Source organism: Canis aureus, chromosome 10 (assembly GCF_053574225.1).
Source record: "Canis aureus isolate CA01 chromosome 10, VMU_Caureus_v.1.0, whole genome shotgun sequence".
Lineage (NCBI taxonomy): Eukaryota > Metazoa > Chordata > Mammalia > Carnivora > Canidae > Canis > Canis aureus.
Genome location: NC_135620.1, coordinates 7,996,295 through 8,014,693, shown reverse-complemented (window position 1 = coordinate 8,014,693; position 18,399 = coordinate 7,996,295). Strand labels below are relative to the sequence as shown.

Below are 18,399 nucleotides of genomic sequence, written 5' to 3'. Positions count from 1 at the left end.
TTTTTCCGGTCTATGATCAATCAATTCTCTGTGGCTTTCTTTAAAATTTCATCTTTATCTTTAATTCAATCACACTTATCATACAGATAACCTTGGAAAAATAATTCTAAAACAACTTAAAGCAAGAATCATGCCTGATTGGCCATATATTACACATATACATACTGAGTGCTTCCAATCCAGTTGAAGACATCTGGCCTTTTCTGAATATTTTGGAGAACTGTTTGGATTCCTATGGCAGAGACTGTCAGTTGTTGTGACTTTCTTTTTCCTCTCTTTCCTTTAAAAACAGAATGCTGGGCAGCCCAGGTAGCTCAGTGGCTTAGCGCTGCCTTCTGCCCAGGGCCTGATCTCAGACACCCGGGATCAGGTCCCAAGTCAGGCTCCCTGCAGGGAGCCTGCTTCTCCCTCTGTCTGTGTCTCTGCCTCTCTCTTTCTCTCTCTCTCTCTCTCTCTAGTCTCTCATGAATAAATAAACAAAATCTTAAAAAAAGAAAAGAAAAGAAAAGAAAAACAGAATGCCATGTGGATGACCACACCAATAAAAACTGAGTGGTCCGGCCTCCTTTAAAGCGGGAGGCTGCCATGTGATGAAGTTGACAAGAGAGTGGAGGTGGTAGCAGCATGGAAGCAGTACCATTTCTGGGGAGCATAATGAACAAAAGGGGGTGTCCCCTTCTCCCTCTTTCCTTGATCGTGCTAAGCATACTATAGACAGAAGAGCTGCAGCTAGAGTACCAGTAAGTAGCGGTGCATGTAGAGCAGAGGTAGAGGTGAGAATGTTAGCTTCCATCCCAATTTTGAGTCTCTTAGTCTAGGGAGAGTCTGAGAGAGTGTAGGGTTCAGAGAGTGTGGACTACGCCCCACAATGTTCTCAGCAACCAAGGGCCTGCTATCTTGGTTAAGCTACTCTGATTTTGACTTTTCTTTCTCCTTGGATCCCCTCCCCCAATCTCATTAAGACACAATGATGTTGGTGTGAGTTCTCGAGTAGAATCAGAATTGTGACAAATGTTTCTCTTAGATCATGAAAAGTAACTAAGAGATGTATTGTAAGGTATTTCCCCCCAAATCTCCCAGGTTGGCAGTGACACTGTGAAGAAGGACTTAGTTATTCTAAAGATCCTGAGCCTCACAATCTCTTCCAGAATATATGTGGGCAAAATATACCAGTGACAGATCCTTATGTAGCATCTTCCTCACTTCCTCCACCAGCCCCATCACCCTGTTCCCAGTCCCCAAATCTCTCTCTCTTCTTAACCAACTAATTAGAATTATGATGAAAATGTTATTGTATTTTTTTCCCATCTTAAGTTACTGGAAGTACAGGGCACAGCCCTCGCTTAGGGGCCCTTTGTCCATTCCCTACTTCCATTAGCCTTTTTCACTCATTCCACCCTTCCCTCCCATTAGAAGACAATGATAGAGTTAGAAAAGAATCCATAGGAATCAACTAGGCCAACACTGACTGAGAGACAAAATCTACCTAGAAATGTCAAGTTAGCCAAAGCCATCAAGTAAATGTTCTATACTCAGAGAAGACTGTTCTCAAAAGCCAGATGACTACTATCTTCCCTTCACTCGATAGCTGCCCACTTTCCATCTAGGTCCTGTCCTCCTTTCTGTCTTTTCTTCTTCATGCCCTTCTGTATTTCTGTCAGGTGATAAGGAAAGAAAAAAAGGAATAAGGGTAGAAAGGCAATAGAACAGGTTTACGAGATAGTGGCTGCCTATAAAGTGTTTTCCCAGATGTTTTCTTCCTTATTCTCCTAAATGAATCTCTTCAAATAATTACACTTCCATTTTTGAGAGGTGGACTATTGTTAGGCTGTGTTCCCAGAATCCTTCAAAGTCCCACCAGAGTAGAGAATCATCTTTTCCAAACCCAACCCCACACCACTTATACCCCCAGTGTCAGTAACCAGTGGCAAATCCAACAGACAAATGCAAGCATGATCCTTTACTTCCCTCAGTGGCCTGCCCTTCGCTTCCAATTAACAACTACTACAAATTCTACAGTATTAATATTCCTTGAACTCACTCTGTTACCTTCATCATTGCTGCTGCTCACACAGAACTGCTTAGACAATGAAAACAACTTTCTAACTGGCCTTCAGTCTCTCACCCTGTCCCTATTTGATCCGTTCTGCATTTTATAGCTAGAGGGATCATTCTAAAATGCTAATCTAGGAATGCCTGGGTGGCTTAGTAGTTGAGCGCCTGCCTTGGGCCCAGGGCATGACCCTGGAGTTCCGGGATTGAGTCCCGGGATTGAGGGCTCCCTGCATGGAGCCTGCTTCTCCCTCTGCCTATGTCTCTGCCTCTCTCTCTCTCTCTCTCTCTCATGAATAAATAAATAAAATCTTAGAAAAAATTCAATCTAGCCACAGATCTACCAATTTCCTCAGTCAACATCCTAAACTTGAGGATACCAATTTTTAGTAGGACACATAAGCCCCCATATGATCCAGCCCTGGACAATACTGCTTGCATTCTAGCACTTACTACATCGCTCTACCACCCTACTCTATAGCCCTCTGTGTTAGCTCTAGGTCCTTAAGTGGAACATGCATTCTTTCCACAAATGTTGTCATCTCTGGGTTTAGGATCATCGGTAATAAACTCTTTTAAGAATGATCAGAGTCTCCAATTTAAAATTGGTCCCCATTTCCTGTGCTCCAAAAGTTACCTTGTAACTGCTGCTGTCGTACCATCACCATAAGAGATGCAAATGCTTAAACTCCTGTCTTCCCCAATCTGCATCTTAAAGAAGAGATGATTTTGATTACAAATTTTGATTACAAATGTCTAGCACACAGAATGTACATAATAATTATTCAACAGAAATTGGTTCAATTTCTGGTTCAACTGGTTCAATAAAATGATTACGTTAACAAAGGCCATGATTTGTGCTACTGGCCATGCCACAATCTACTATTAAATGCTTTTTGAACCTTGACCTTGCTTTTAGCTACCAAGTTCAGGCTAAGCTACCAGTCTACAGCCTACTCATCCCACACTATACCTGCACCAAACTACATACACATATGTACACATGTACATAATGAGATAGAAATGAATAAAGCCCAACTCTGACATCTTGCCTCGAGCTTTCCAACCTCTCACTGATATCACAGACTTTTCTTCTCGGGATGATAGTTGTTGCAAGTAGGCTAGTAACTCATACATATAAACTTGTTGTATTTTCCATCCTTATAGAGTGAATATGTAGCCCTTCCAAAATGAGAGCATGATGAATTAATCCATGCCAAGAAAGTTACTGCCCAAATAAGTTGTGAAAACAGACATTATCTAAGACCTCATGCCCTGTCCCTCCACCTAATTTAAAGGAAGAAAATATGTGGAAATGGAAGGATAGGACACAATTAGGCATTGTCTCTAGTTGGCATCTGGGCACAGTATTACCAGACCTACTGTAGATGTAAAGGCCAATTGTATAAAAATATATCCAATTGCACAATAAAAATTAGAGAAACAAGTTTGCCAAACAGAGTGAAAAATTTGAGGCTGATAATTGGATTACAGAGGAGTTCTAACTTTCATTATAGCAAGAGAATGCTATGTGGAAATATTCATTTTTCCCCATTCTTCAGCTACTGAAATGTATGCGTACCAGTGATCCCTTTGAAATTGCTTTGTATAGACTCCTAAATTACCTATTAATCTCAAACAAAAGGAAACATTATAAAATGACAAAAAGTCTTTAAGAATTCCAGCTGTCTCCTTTCTGTCTAGAATACTTTCACAAAGTGCTAATGTGACCCTACTAAAAAGACAATAATGAACAACTAAAGCTAGAAATTAACTGCCTTCTTCTGGAAACCACTTATTTCAAAGAAGTTTGTATCGCTAGTTCATGTTATTGCCACAACACCTCAATACATCTTTAAAAATATATAGATATACTCTTTCTCATGGTAAGTGGTGTGGATCACTAACTTTATAGGCCCCAGTTTAAGTAATTCTTGCTTCAATTTGTTTGGATCAGACTATCGTCGCTGGTAGAAGCAGTAGTGGCAAGCTCTGCATTGGTTTCCTCTGCTTGAGTGTAAAGAAGGCATACAATATCTCTGTAGGTTAATTAATTCACATTTTCTACTTTGCACACTACTTTATTATTATTATTATTCATTCATGAGAGACACAAAGAGAGAGGCAGAGATATAGGCAGAGGGAGAAACAGACTCTCCACGTGGAGCCCGATGTGGGACTCGATCCCAAGACCCTGGGATCACACCCTGGGCCAAAGGCAGACACTCAACCACTGAGCCACCCAGGCACCCCTGCACACTACTTTTTAACACACTTCTAGGCCCTAGAACTATGGCAAGTATCATGGAAAACCTCACATGCTGGAAAAAGCTCTCAGACAAAGATAAGCCGACAAACATAGATAATTAAAAGGGTCATTGTAATATAATGATGGCAGGCAAGATAGGAATTTTTCATGAAATAATGAGAATTTGGTAGAAAAACCTGGGGAAGACACAGAACCAGGGCCTCTGCCCCCACCCCTGGAAACTCAGCAACCATTAATTAGACTATATCCACACAACTCTGTGAAGGTGTTATACTTAAGTATTTCACTATTAATGACAACAAATGATTCACTCCTATGCAACCCATTTAACAATCTTTCTAAAGACTAATTTTTAGAGGCAACTGGAGTCTCATGAGCAAGGAATTGAGCTAGTCACAAAACCAAAGAGGGATCGGGTAATGCATTTTTATGTGATTAAAAGTTTTACTTTTAAGAAAGCCAGTGTATAGCTTACTTAGTCTAATCATTTCTTGTCCCATAATATTTTTATGGGCATAGCTACAGATGACCTTTAAAATCATGTTACTATTAAGATCAAATATGGCACTCTACTGAAATTGATGGTCATGGTGTTAATACAATCTGAAATGGAATACGGAATCTACCTAAATTTGCCCTTTATCAAAAGCAATACAGCATTTGGACACTGATCAGATCTGTAGGCAAGATATTCAGTCATAAGCTATTATTAAACATAATTTACTAGAGTGAAACATTTCACACTTAGAACCATTTCAAATAATGGGCATAGGGCAGCCCGGGGGGGGGGGGGGGGGGGGAGGGGGGGCGGGGGGTGTTCAGCGGTTTAGCGCCACCTTCAGCCCAGGGCATGATCCTGGAGACCTGGAATTGAGTCCCACGTCAGGCTCCCTGCATGGAGCTTGCTTTGCCCTCTGTCTGTGTCTCTGCCACTCTCTGTGTCTCTCATGAATAAAATAAATCAAATCTTAAAAAAAATGGGCACAGGTATCTTTTTTTTTCTTACATTCTCTGAGAAGATCATTTTTACTGCTTTTGAAACATAAATCACATATATTTTATGAAATACAGGAAGAATAATATGTGATTTAATTAGTTATTAAGCTTTTCCTCCCTTAATTATTTGAGTGTTATTTCTTCTTTTTGGCTCACATAAAGTCAAAGATTTGGCACCTGCCTTTTTTTAATTTTCCCTCCTCAACTTTTTACTTAAAATTCCAATTAGTTAGCATACAGTGTAGTATTCATTTCGGGTGTAGAATTTAGTGATTCAACACTTACAACACCCAGCGTTCACTGGCACCTGAATTATAAAACTAAAGCAACATAACTCTGTGTTTTCTCAAATGTAGTTATTATAGAGTATCAATGGGTCTGAAGAAATCACTCACAATTAGATGTAAATTGGCAGGAGAGGTTAGCACAGAGCTCTAACAAATTTAATATTCTTTCTTAATTATAAAACATCACAAGTTTTAAGAAGTTTTAATAGTTGGGAACTATTTCTGGAAATCATTACTAAATACTAATTGCAGCCTAATGATTCTTCCTAAATAGAGAAGGCATGAAGTATACATACATACTTGATTTTCTGTGAACAAAGTAATTTAGCACTCATCATTAGAGTCAGAGCTTAAAATAAAATTGACAATTAACAAAGGACAGTGGGTGGGCAATATAACCTAATAAAAACATTCCAACAAGTAATATTATCCACCTTAAAGTCTGATCCTTGTTTTAATATTGATGTTGAACAACTCAATCTTGAATCTTTGAGCATTATTGCATTACTGCATTACCATTATATGCCTTTGAGCATATGGATGGACAGTGCTCAAAGGTTGAATATACATATGTAATTATATGTACTATTATCTCTTTTTTAGCTTGCAGAATAGACATCAAAATATGAGAGTATCTATTCAGGACCACTGCCATTAGAAGTGATACGGGAGGGGCACCTGGGTGGCTCAGTGGTTCAGTGTCTGCCTTCAGCTCAGGTCATGATCCCAGGGTCCTAGGATTGAGTCTCAGATCAGGCTTCCCACAGGGAGCCTGTTTCTCCCTCTGCCTATGTCTCTGCCTCTCTCTATGTCTCTCCTGAATAAATAAATAAAATATTAAAAAGAAAAAGAGGTGATATGGGGAATGTATCAAAACTGTTGTTAACCCATTAAACAATGGGCAAATCATCACCACAAAGTGGGAGGAAAAACCCTGAGGTATGAGAGAAAAAAAATTATGAATCCCAACTTAAAATTTACAGTACTTTACTATAAAAACAAATTTATAAAACTTTTTATTAATATGAAAGATAATTCTATAGCTGTTTCTTCAAATTTGGGGGAAGTCACAAAGGGTTGCTCTCAACAACGTCATAAACATTTTGAAACCCCCTTCCAGAGTTTGCCTATAATTTCAAAGTGCTGATAGATATACCCACACCCATCCAAGGCTTCCATCGGGTCCAGATTAATAACCCTATTTTACAGAAAGCTAATTCTTATGTGCATTTTCATCTTTTATTGTGGGTGATATCTATAACCCTTTACTTATACCAATTATAAATAAATCATTTGATAAGCTCTGATAAATATATACACCTAAGTAATCCCAACTTTTCTCAACAAAGAGAACATTGTCATCACCCTAGAAAGTTCCTTTATGCTCTTTCAAGTCAATCTCTGTTTTACTCGCTGACCCCCACCAGAGGCAACCACAATCCTGATTCTTTTTCCACCAAGATTAGTTTTGCCTAGAGCTGGACCTCATATAAATGAAACAATACAGTGCATCCTCTTTCATGGAAGATGTTCTCTCAGCATTGTGTTTTTGAGATTTAACCCACTTTTTCTCTGCATCAGTTCACTCTTCTTCCTACTGAAACACGTGCCACTTGACTCATTTCTCACCTGTTGATGAACCCCTGAGCTGTTTACAGATTTTGCTTGTTATGAATAAAGCTGCTGTGAACATTTTTGGGGAAACTGTTTTGCAGGTAGATGCTCTTATCTGTCTTGGAAAAATACTTAAGAGTGGAACTGTTACAGGATAAGCTAGATGTATCGTTTTAGAAGATACTGCTGGATGATTACGCCAACTCCTATTATTTCACACTCCTATAAAGGACATAGGAGATTCCACTTGCTTCACATCCTCTCCAATATTTGTGTGGTTAGTCTCTTTATTTTTACCTACCTGATGAATAGTTAGCAGTCTCTTTTTTTTTTTTTTGAAAGATTTTGTTTATTTATATTCATGAGAGACACAGAGAGAGGCAGAGGGAGAAGCAGGCTCTATGCAGGAAGCCTGATGTGAGACTCGATCCTGGGACTCTGGGATCATGCCCTGACCCAAAGGCAGATGCTCAACTGCTGAGCCACCCAGGCGTCCCTACAGTCTCTTATTTTGGTTAAAATTTATTAGCCTGCACTTCCTTGAAGATTTAGGAAGATTTGTGCCTTCACACCCCTATTGAAATTAACCCTTATTAATTAACCCTTATTGAAATTAACCCTTATTAATTCCAATTAATTGGAATTAATTGAATTAATTGGAATTAATTCAATTAATTCCATTGAATTAGAATGGATTCTAATTCATCAAATTTTTCTCTTAGGATTATTGTTCTAAGAAAAGTTTACCTACCCATAATTCATAAAGATGTTCTACTAGTCTAGTTCTTTTGTTTGTTTAGACCTATGATCCATTCCCAACTAATTTTGTGTGTAATGAGAGCAAGGGGTTGAGGATCATTCGTGTCCATATTCATATCCAGTTGTTCCAGCACCATTGGGTAAGAAGACTTTTCTTCCTCCATTGGATTTCTTTGCTTTCTTCATTAAAAGTTGGCCACACCAGTGTGGGTCTATTTCTGAACTCTCTCATCTCATATACTGATCTATGTGTTTATCCTCATGCCAGTACCTTATCTTCCTGATAACATGGTTTCATGTTAACTCTTGGACAAGCTAGTGGTGATCCTCAAGCTTCATTTTTCTTTTTCAAGATTGGTTTTACACATTCTAGTTTCCTATGTTTTTGAATAAATTTTTAAAACTGTGTTTGTCCATTTCTATTTTTTTAAAAAAGCCTGGATGGAGTATTGTGGAATTACATCCAATCTTTAGAGCAATTTGCAAAGTGTCCTATTTCACCATACATGCCCACCTAGCTTTTGAAACATTAGTCCTTTGAAATACCATTAGCACTATGTTCCAGGTATCATCAGCCTGTAAGGTCACTTTGATCCACTCTGGATTCCATCTTAATCTCTACTATCCTTGCCTTTAATAGCTTCTCTCTCTTACCGCTTTTTATGGAATGGTACCATGAAATGTACCAAGACTGAAGCAAATGCCCAGCCTAGTTCTGGGATTGCTAATTGCATAGGTTTCCAAATGGTATTTTGAAATAGCCAATGACCTGAGACTGTGCTCTTCCACAAAAATGTTCATTGCCTCTAGTCTATATTCCCTAAGAGACCAGATCGACTTTCAAAAAAAAAAAAAAAGAAGTTTATTATTTTTTGGCACTTTAATTGATAAAATTATGTTTTCCCCTTTTGTGGTCTTAATTGTTATTGCTGTTTCTTGCATGATCTTTAAGGAGGATTGCAATTAGTAATACAGAAAGCAAAATTGACTAAGTGTTCAATTTCACTAGAAGAAACAAACAGTTAGTTCCCACTTAAGTCAAATAAAGTTCTTACTATCTGACCTGCTCCATATCTTTGAACAAAAACACAGCTTTTTTTTCATGAATTCTGCAAGAAAGAAAGAACATACATTGCAAATGAACACTGCCTTAGAATTATTTATCCATGTTGCAAGTGGGGAAAGCAAACGTTTTTGGCTTCTTGATGATCAGCTGCTCTATCTCACAAATACCAAAGAAATAACCATAATGATTTAAAAATTCAGGGACACATCTCAAGCTAACTTTCGCTGCCCTATTACTGGAACAGGAAAGGCTTGTAGCTGTTGCTACTGTATAAAGTGATAAGGGTAACATATGGCTTTTCAAAACACATTTCCTGGGGCACCTGGGAGGCCCAGTCAGACTATTTTGCTCAAATCCTGATCTCAGGGTCATAAGATAAAGCCCCACATCAGGCTCAGTGCTCAGCTTGGCATCTGCTGAGATTCTCTTCTTCTCCCCCTGCCCCTCCCACTTGTGTTCTCTAAATAAACACATACATACATAAATCTTCAAAATGTATTTCCCATTCACCTTCACCTATCTTTTTTAGGCATTTTAACATTCTTTCTAAAACTACCCAGTAACCAAAAGTCCAACCTCACACTTATACAGCTTATTCATCACATTTTCCAATATATTAGAGTAGTACATCCAGGCCAGACACTATTCTAGACTCTGAGATTTAAAACAAAACAAAACAGGTTCATTGCCCTCATGGAGTTTATATTATTCAAAAAGAGATAAACAATAAGCAAGCAAATAAAGAAAAACAACCACTCTAATAAATGCTTTGAAGGAAGTAGCAACAGAGGTTACTGGGCAGATAACTTTAAATAGATTGCCCAGGGAAGGAATATTTGGGGAGAAAAAAAATGACATGCAAGCTAGATCTGAAGGATGAGAGATGTCTGACCATAGGGTACTTTAGGAAGGAAGTAAATTCTTGTATTTTGTATTCTTCTTACATCAAATCTTCGAATGAACATTTCAGGCGTCTGCTTTGGAAAGATTTAAGGTTCCCCACAGTGATGAAGGCTGGGGAAGTAAGAATAAGTAGGGAACAAAGAAGTTCTTCATTAGAAGTTCAGCTATGAAGCCCTGTGGCCTTTGAGACACAACATCTATCTTACCCACATCAGACATACTGTGCCAGGTTGGGATGCAAGAAAGTGGGTCATGTCCACCCACCTGAAGTCAGAGGGACCTGACACAGTCTTTCCAGTTCAAAAGTTCTATCATTTGAGGGTTATGCAAACCGACTTCTGCTAGCAACTCAAATTAGTCTCAAGGATCTTATTCTGAGGGTGCTCTCAAGTGGTTTAGGCATTGAAGAAACAAGGATCGAGCAGAAAACACAAGGAGATGATAAATCCTATTTCATCTCTTCCAAACAATGATGCAAATCAAAATGCAGAGTCACTCATGTGACTTCAGAGTACAAAGAGACTGACTCACTTAAAAACGATAAATTTAATAACAACCCGTGGTAATGGGTTTTCATGCTTAATACATTACCAGACTTTCCTACTTTACAGACAAATAAACTAGAGAATGATTCTCTTTGCATTTTTATTTATTTATCTGAGAATAATGAATTTTTATGTGGCTAAAGGCCTGCCTGGACATAGATAAATTTTAACCACATTATCATATTGTTACAAAATTCAAGATGGCAAGATTTTGAAGACAAGGAGCAGATACAGACATTTCAAAGCATCATAAATATATATTCGCATTCTAGTTTATTTTTAATATAGTCACAGTTTGCAAAGTCTGTTTTCCCTTTAATTATTTTAGATGTTAAATAAACTTCTCTTAACCTTGACTCATTCTTCATTCAGATTTTTTAAAATATCAGGACATGCTCACAAAAATAGTGTCATATATGTCAGTACTTTATAAACTTAAGATTAGAGTTCCATACTGGGTTTTAAGAAACTCACAATTCAGTAACAACTTGGCAACATTTTGGGGATAGAAAGAAGGGAACATATGAATTTATTAACATAACTAATTGCTCTACTTTATACATAGCTCTTTGTTTTGATTTAATGGTGTTAAAAACATTAGAACTTAAGTTTCTGATTCAGAAGACAGCTCCTGTTGCTGAGGGGAGGAATGAGAAATCTGTGAGGACCTCCAGGAGTTAAGAGCCTTTGCTCTGGCTGACTTTTTCCCAGCCTGGAAAGCTGGGAAGCCACACTGTGTGGATAAGAAGAGGTAAATAAGGAGGGGACTCGACTAAACCTCATGTGGGAGATAAATGATATCTAAGCTACTAGAACATTCTCAAGTAGCACTGCTACACAAAATACAAGTACTGACCCCAGAACTAGATGTTTCCAGTTCTTGGTATCATGAGGAGCTTGGGCCAGAATAGAAGTCAACTCTGTTTCTGAGCATTTTGTTCAGCTGATATTTTTTCCATAGTGTAACTTTGTCAGTGAAGGAAGAAGCAATGTGCTGGCTTAGGTTCTGGGATAAGCTCACCATCTAATATTAATTAATAATCTCAGTTCCCAAGCTAGATCTGTCCACAGAGCACACTGTTCATTGCACTGGTCTACAGGAGAAGACAAAGCACATGGAATTTAGACTGGTGGCTACAATCCAGAAGCCTACTCATGGGGAACATGCTAATGCCTGAATTATACTTGTTCTATGCAGGAGTCAATAAGCTAGGGACTCTCTTTGGACCTCTACAGACATTAAATGTAAGTCCCAAGACAAATAGAATTGATATAACCCTGAGGGACACAAGCCATGTGATGACAGGTGATTAGGAAAGAGCAAGTAGCAAGTGTCTATCTCTGGTGCGTGTGCACACACACACACAGTCTCATACACACATAACCACAGACAGGTACACACAGAGCCACAAAGTACAAATACAGCCACACAGAAACATACACACAGCCATGTATAAAAAGTGTCTAAGTTCCCAATGGATAGACTTCCACCAATGCTAGAGTCATTAGCAGCAGAAAAAGAATTTCATCTAGAATAAGGCACTGTCGGTACCATTGTTAGATGAGGTTTCAAGCCATGCACTTCAGCATGAGAGCCCGAGCTTGCCAGCAAAGGCCAGTGCTGACGGTAGGAACCCTGGGCCTCTGCCTGTATCTCCCTAGGGCAGAAAGTGGCAACATTCTCACCGACAATATCTGTTCACAGTCCAGAGCAGAAGAGATCATTCCAAGGCAAGAAGGACACAGAGGACTAGGCCGAGTGCCAAGGCGCAGACAGGTGCAATGGATGCTTTGAGGAAAGCAGCAACTCATTAGGAAGAGAAGTGGAGTTTTTCCTACTAACAGGAAGACAGAAGAGGTTTATCAAGAGCCACCAACAAGAGGCATTTGGGCAGGTGGGTGGTAAAGACAGTGATGAGCATCACAGTACTGAAGGGAAATGCCAGAGCTGGACACAGAGAGGCTCCATGGGGGCAGCAAACCCTATGACTTGTAACTTGGGCTTTTAAACAGCATTTTTCAATAGCCTAATGTGGTCTGGAAGAGACAGAAGTTTGACTTCCGATCAGGAATAGGAGGAAGCAGTTTTGATGCCTCTATTTTATATCTCAAACTCAGCTGTCTGAGGTGCAATAGCTTTCCTAGTGTACACTGCCCATATTCCTACATCATTTTCTCTCTTCCTAAGGCTACCCTTTGAAGCTCTGATTATATTTACTATCAAAGGGGAATCACAGCAGAGACTCCAGGAAGAGGCTGAGTTTAAGTCATCAACTTCACAAGACTGTTTAGACTTTATTATCAACAGTGGCCCCTAGGAATGAGAGAAGTCTGAAGTGGGAGAAAGAAAGTGAGGCTGCTTATCCACAATATGACATAGTCTCATCACATGGATTAGCGAAGTTAGAATTTAGTTCAATTACATTAAGTTGCTAATTACCATATTACTGGCATTAATTTATTACACAATTCTAAAAGAAATTAGATGAAAAAAATCACATTTTTCTTCTCATCTTCTTTCTTGCTTTTCTTCTATATCCCTCTTCCCAACAACAACAACAAGAGAAAAATATATTCAAAACACCCTAAGCTGATTAGGTTCTTGTTGTTTCCTCCACATTGCCCCTAATATTTTCCCTTTTGTGAAAGACCTGACAAAAATTATGCTGACAATTACCCTGATTCGAGGGACAGATTCTTTCAGAGCACCAGGGGAGGAAATATTTCTCATAAACAATCTCTCTCTGGCCTCAAACTCATCCCATTAGCTCTGAAGGATGAGGCAACTAATTATACAAGAGGCTGTTGCCAGAATTTTCGACATGCTATAAACCCACTAAATGTAGAGACTGACAAACTGAATAATAAATTATTTCTGTACTTCACATATGGCCTGTGCTCATGTTGCCAAATATTTCATAACAATGGTGAAGTGAAAGCTAAAATAGACCAGTAGCACAGGGGTTCTTCAGGGTAAATGGAGCTAAGGATGCCACAGATCAGAATGATCAAGCTCAGTGTATTCCTTTTCCCAAGGTGTCAAGGGTCAGTGGTGAGAGGTAGTCCGACTCGATGTTCTAATTGGAGAAGGGCTTCGAATGTTGTCAGGTCTGCAAGGGCACTCAAAGTGTAATAGCGTCCATCTACCTTAACACATTGGTTTTTATTTTTGATCAACTGAATGCTAAGGCTGCATAAATGAGGACTGAAGCCTATTTCCTGCTTATCAACTAATTTTTATTGATTTGTCATTCACTATGCTTTGTTGTCAGTTAAAACAAGAGTCACAGTATTTCCTATGAAGGCAGAATTAAACTCCTGGCTTTTCTAAACAAGTAAACAAGCCAGCTAATTAAAAAGATCATGAGGCATACAGACACCCATCAAAGGTTTTGTTGAAAGAATAGTGGACTAGTAACAAAAATGCATTTGTTGTGATTAGGGTGACTATTCCTTTGAAGAAAGATTTCTCTAGCATTGGATAGGATTATTATTAGTAGAGAAGGGAATTAGAAACTTAACAATAAAATAGTCACTGTTTTCTCAAGAAGGACCAATATCTTTGGATGAAAAGAAAGATCAAAACGTATCTGAAGGAACTAGAATATTGCTTTTAGTCCAAAATGTTAAGATAAATGGGAATAATGGGAACTAATGGTGAATCAACATTTTTAGACACAGCTAATGATTCTTAGTGCATGTGGTGATGCATTTGGAGATTTCCTCTCTTACCAAGTGGCTATGTTGTCACTTGTGATGCCAGAAGAGTGGGGGCTCTCCTAAGGTTACTCAGGAAGAGAGACAGTGTACCTCTAGGGGAAATTTTAACAGAAGGTAAAAATAATTGTAGACTTCTCCAGGCTTGGCTCAGCTGTAGCTGAGACTGACAGATTTATCACTGTTATAGTATCACCACCCCCTATAACTTTGGAATTCTTTTGAATACCTTTAGTAACAGCGAACACAACAGCTTACAAAGCCACCTCACTGTGATTAGTCATCAATCAAGTTGTTTCTAAATTACATAAACACAGGGAGTCGAGTCAAAATCTCTACTCTTGTTTGCCTGAGGTCACTACCTTTCTGGATTCTCTGTGATTATTTATTATCCATATGGGTATGGGGATATGATTTTTCTTCTTGAATTATGCATTTTATTATGGCAAGACATCCCTTGTTCCTCTTTATTAAAATCCCCATTAGTAAAAGAGAAGAGCCCTAGGAGGTTGTTTTGTATGTAGCCAAAGGTGGCACATTTGTTTATAAAATTAATTAGGCTCATTGTAGTCATCCAGAAGGGTTGCAAAGTCTTCTCCTAAAGCAGCAGTCTTGGGAATTAAGACCCTTTCAATGAATGGATTAAAGATATCCTGGGTTGTTTTTTTGTTTTGTTTTGTTTTGGTTTGGTTTCTTTACCTATTATAAAAGCCCATCGGTTTGATTTGTTTTTTTTCAGTTACTGCTGCTTAAAATACCATCTCAAAAGGTAATCCCCGGAATGGCACTTTTATTGTTTGAAACTCAGGAAAAATGGCAATATGATCTTCCAGACTGTGTGCCTGTGTGTGCGGCAAGAGTAAGGTCATCTTCTGAAGGTTGAAGGTTATTTTCTCTTTATGTTAAATCCCTGTCCTTAAATGGAGAAGAAAGGCAGAGAAAGGAAGCTGAAGCTTTGACCCACAGATACAGCCTCTATAGTTATCCAGTGGACCCAGCTCTGTTTAAATTGAGAAGCCAGACATCAATCACACTTTGCTTCTTCCCTAAAACATTTTTAAGCATAAAAAGAAAGGTAGGAAGGAACAGTCACAAAAGAGGCAGAGAGAAAGATCCCACAGGCATGTGAAACTTGGTAGGACAGGGGCTTCTGTGAGCAACTTTGCCTTCCCAGCCCGGGAAGGGTAATGATGCTTGTCCATTGAAAGGACACAAAACATGTACTTGTGGAAGAAAGCAGAGACATCTGGCAATAACGCTTAATATGAAGAGGAAAATACAAATATCGAGTAGAGAAAAGGCTCATTTAGAAGAGGGGGAGGATAATCAACTAAGTAACACAGATTTTTAAAGGGACAAATATCAACTGGAGAGTAAAAACTGTTGAAACGACTGTCGTAATAGGACCGACCACCATGGCCTATTGAATTGAAGATGTTCATCTTGGGGGCACCCGGGGGTGGCTCAGTGGTTGAACATTTGCCTTCCGCTCAGGGCATGATGCCCCGGGGCCTGGGATTGAGTCCTGCATTGGGGTCCCTGCAGGGAGCCTGCTTCTCTCTCTGTCTGTGTCTTTGCCTCTGTGTCTGTGTCTCTCATGAATAAATAAATAAAATTTTTAAAAAGATGTCTGTCTTAGTCAATGTTCATTTGGAGAATGGTTTTATGGGTTCTGTTCAGTTAAAAACATCAATTTGCCTACTATGGCCATCAACTGGTCACTCTTTTCAGGTATGGAGATACAAAGAAGAAAAATGCAGGGCCACTACCCTGAGGAAATGACATGCTCAGGACCATCAGACCATATACAGTTAATTTCAACTTGATGTGCTATGTGCAGAAACAGCACCAGGATGGGATTTCAGGTCTGCCTATGGGATAAAGAACGATTTCCTCGAAGAGATAATGCTTGAACTGTCTTTCATTCAGATCAAAGCTCAACACTATTTAACTCTGTACTATAGGGCAACTCACAAAAATCCCTCTGAGCGTGCTTCCTCATTAATTAAAAATGGGCGCAATAAAACCAATCTCACAGGTTTGTTATGAGGATTAAAAGATTAAACATATAAAGCACTTTGCATGATGTAAATGTTCAATAACTGTTTTCCTTCCCGCTGCCTATAAAATGCTGGTGTCAGGAAGTTGAAATACAGCCTCTGCTGTTATTTTCTAATGGGCATGAAGATTGCACAACTATCCCAGAGTCATACCACCCAGTCACAGAGCCAGGCTTCTTAACTCCTAGCCTAGAACCGGCTCTACCTACCTGCCCCCCTACCCCCTATCATAATGAAGATTGACAAATGACTTCGATAAGAAGTACTCCAAAGGGAAACATATGCATGAGCAATCCAGAGACACAGAAAAAGGAGATGGATTGTGAAAATAAATAAAAGTCTTTGAAATAGGTGAGCAATAGATTTTGAAATTAATTTAACAGGAACTTAAGGGTCAGAAACAACAAGTGGACCTAGACTCTTGCATTTAAAATAACACATACGGGCAGCCCCGGTGGCTTAGCGGTTAAGCGCCGCCTTCACCCCAGGGCATGATCCTGGAGACCCGAGATTGAGTCCCACATCCGGCTCCCAGCATGGAGCCTGCTTCTCCCTCTGCCTGTGTCTCTGCCTCTCTCTCTGTGATTCTCTCATGAATAAATAAAATATTTTAAAAAATAAAATAAAAATAAAAAAATAAAATAACACATACAAATGATGTTCATGATTTAACCAAGGGTCATTTTAAACAAGATTGGATATGGATACAACTAGTATTAATAGAGGACAAATTCAAGTTAAAAAATATCTTAAGGTTTTTGGGGCACCTTGGTGGCCTAGTCAGATAAATGTCTGACTCCTGGCTTCTGCTCAGGTCATGATCTCAAGGTCATGAGACTGAGTGGAAGGCAGCTCCACAATGGGTGTGTAACCTGCTTAAGATTCTCTCTCTCTCCCTCTGCCCCGCCACCCACACCCCTCATTCCCCCATTCCCATGCATACTCTCTCCCTCTCAAAAAAAAAAAAAAAAAAAAAGTGTACTATCAAGGACTCTCATTTTTGGAAGCAACTTTAGAGTTGCTCTAATTCAGAGACTATCAGTCTTGATACTATTGGCATTTGGGGCCCAATAATTCTTGGGATTCTTTGTGGTAGAAGCCCTTGCATCTGGATGTTTAGCAGCAGCATTCAAGGACTCCACCCATAAATGTCAGTAGCAAATCCAAAGGTGGAACAAATAAAACTGTTTCCAAGCATGACCACATGTACCCCGTGGAACAAAATTATCCCTCAATGAGGACTACTGATCTAAGCAAGGTTTCTGTCCATTGTAGGAAACTCATCCTTTCAGCTTCAGACTATTTCCAGGATTGGAAAAGCCTGCATTTTGAGGCACTCCATCTCGTAACTGAATGGCCCCTTATTATTTGCAGAGTTATTTTATGGAGCTGGAATCTGCCCGTGCCTCTTTTCCTGCCAACAGTACACATTTTTCCCTCTTACAAAACATGCAGAGCTTTTCATCCCTCTTCTGCTTTCATTTATTTGTGGACACCTGCCATGTCCCCTTTCATCCTCTCTTCTCCCACCTACAACTCTCTCTATCCCTTTAACCCATTTCTTGTTACAAGATATACAGATTTCTCATTACCTCTGTCTTCAGCTTTTTGGGGGCTTGGCACTTCATCAACCACCTCCCCCATATCAGGGTTAGTTCCCTAACACTTCCCTTGCAGATAAGCAAATGGTGAAAAGCAAGAATGGCTGGTTGATGTGTTCAAGTTCACATCAGTAGCCAGTGGAAAGACCGGGACTAGAGCCACATGTCCTAATTCTGGTGGACTGTCCCTTCACCCACACACAGTCAGGTATGCCCAAGCAAGGTTGAGTCAGAGAGCTGCTCGACATGGCAACAGTTGCTCCTCATCCTAAGCATCCGTTCTTTCTTCCTAAATCAGAGGTTGCTCCAAAACCAACGGGAAATGGGCAGGTAGAAAAAGCACACCTCTTCCAATAAGATTTTCACTAATGGTCAATATCCACTACCTTGGTCAAGTTGCTTCAGCAAAGTACCTAAAGCCAGTAACCTGAATTATTCCTCAAATTCTTCATTTCCCAGTTAAGTATCATCAGAGCACTTGGCTTTCAGTGTGGCAGCAAAAATAAGATCAGTGTTAAATAAAGGCTATT

General features: G+C 39.3%; 1 long non-coding RNA gene across 2 annotated transcripts in view; it reads right to left on the bottom strand.

Annotated features, from left to right (window-relative positions):
* Positions 1 to 18,399, bottom strand: part of LOC144321938 (uncharacterized) — a 248,343-nt gene that overhangs the window by 177,506 nt on the left and 52,438 nt on the right. For both annotated transcript variants that reach the window (XR_013387454.1, XR_013387453.1), the window contains exon 2: positions 2,690 to 2,763. This is a non-coding gene — a long non-coding RNA (uncharacterized LOC144321938). The remainder of the gene's footprint in view (positions 1 to 2,689; positions 2,764 to 18,399) is intronic.